Genomic DNA, 1794 nt, shown 5'->3' on the forward strand with positions numbered 1-1794 from the left:
TTTTAAGTGGTTAAGGTCTCAGTGACCATGTGGGTGACCTGACTAACCCTTTGGTTTTTGTTGGTTTTTTTTTTTTTTCAGATAAGTGGACACAATGTACCCCAGACCGAGACCAGTTGAAGCAGCCTGGTAAGAAGGTTGTATTAGGGGTTGGATGCAGGATGTCAGTTTTAGCCATAGGAGTCCTTTATCCTTGTGTCTTTTTGTTTTTTATTTTTCAGGTGGGGCCCAATCAGTGTCGAGGAGTAGCAGCTCAGCAGGGAGACGAGCGAGGTGAGAATTTTACTCCTGAACCGAGTTTGGAGTTAGTTTGAGGATGTTGTCTATGTAGTCAATCTATGCATCTATGTTGTAGCTGTTTAATTTTTTTTTTCCAGGCGATACACAACCCTTTGCCCGTGTGCTGAAGGTGCTGAAGGTCCATCCGATAAGAGGTCAAGCTGAAGTAGCCGAGATAGCCAGGATGAGGCAGTACGTCAGCACAAGCCTCCGCGTCCGTGTTGTCTCGCAGCGGCCGTCTGTCCACTTCAGGGTGTTTAGCAACGCTTCGGCGTGGAGTCTGATGGGCTTAAGAGATTTTTGGCTTTGCTTGTGAGCCATCCCTAAATGTTTGAGAGCTCAGTGTTTGAGCCTTTACCCCTTTCATTTGAGGGGGAGGCCTTGGGAGCAGCTGAAGAGAGAGGAGCCTTCTAGGTGAGTCGGAGAGGCAGCAGGAGGAGTAGGGATCCACTGCAGCTTCAGAAATGCCCTCTAATTTTGTCTTTCACTCCCTCAGGTATCCCAGAAGATGACAGCACATTGTCCAAGTCTGGTCAGAGCCAGTGACACGAGGACCTGCCTCGGTGACGGTGAGTAGAGGGATCACGGGGGTTGGGGTCACGTGCCACACTACTCAGATCTTGTGTCTGGTTTTCTTTTTTGCAGTTGACTCCTAGTGGTCTCCCGATGGCAGGAACCTCTGAGCCAGCCCAGGTGCCCCTCCTCTACATCAAAGATGGATTCTCGTCCCCGGCTGTCGGCAAGATAAGTGCAGGGCAAAGACCCAGAGAGGGGTTGGGAGTCGGTGCCAGTGTGTGCCTCACCTGGAGGGATTTTTGAAATTAGTAGGATGCAATGGGTATTTTGTATTAGGTTATTTGGACACATCCAAGGAAGGGCTTACTTTGTATCGTTGGATTCACTTGTGCAGGGCAGAGCAGTTCTGGTCTGTGTCACGTCCTTTGTCTCATCCATATTTTGTGTCCTTCTTCTCTTAATTGTGTCACATGGTGTGTGTTGTCACAGGTGCGGGGTGTCTCAGTTGGGGTCAGCCTGGAACTGCTCTGCCCTGCTCCGTGGATCAGTGGGTAGATAGAATATTGCTCAGAGTCTCCCATCAGCATGTCAGTTACCTCAGGCAGTGGAGCCGATGGGTGTACGGTCCTGCCGGATGGAGCGGGTGTACATAACTGGTGTGCCATCATTATAGCCGAGTGTTGTGGAGCTGATGGTACTTGGACAGCAGGGCCTCGCGGCTGGGTTGTCATTTGTATTCTTGTAGGCTGCGGTCAGAGTTCTCACTTGCTCAGTGGAAATGAGTTCTTTTAAGTGGTTAAGATCTCAGTGACCATGTGGGTGACCTGACTAACCCTTTGTTTTTTGTTGGTTTTTTTTTTTCAGATAAGCGGACACAATGTACCCCAGACTGAGAGAAGTTGAAGCTACCTGCCAAGAAGGTTGTATTAGGTGTTGGATGCAGGATGTCAGTTTTAGCCACAGGAGTCCTTTATCTTGTGCCTTTTTGTTTTTTATTTT

This window comes from Corapipo altera, unplaced genomic scaffold (genome assembly GCF_003945725.1).
Source record: "Corapipo altera isolate COAL_440 unplaced genomic scaffold, ASM394572v1 61368, whole genome shotgun sequence".
NCBI lineage: Eukaryota > Metazoa > Chordata > Aves > Passeriformes > Pipridae > Corapipo > Corapipo altera.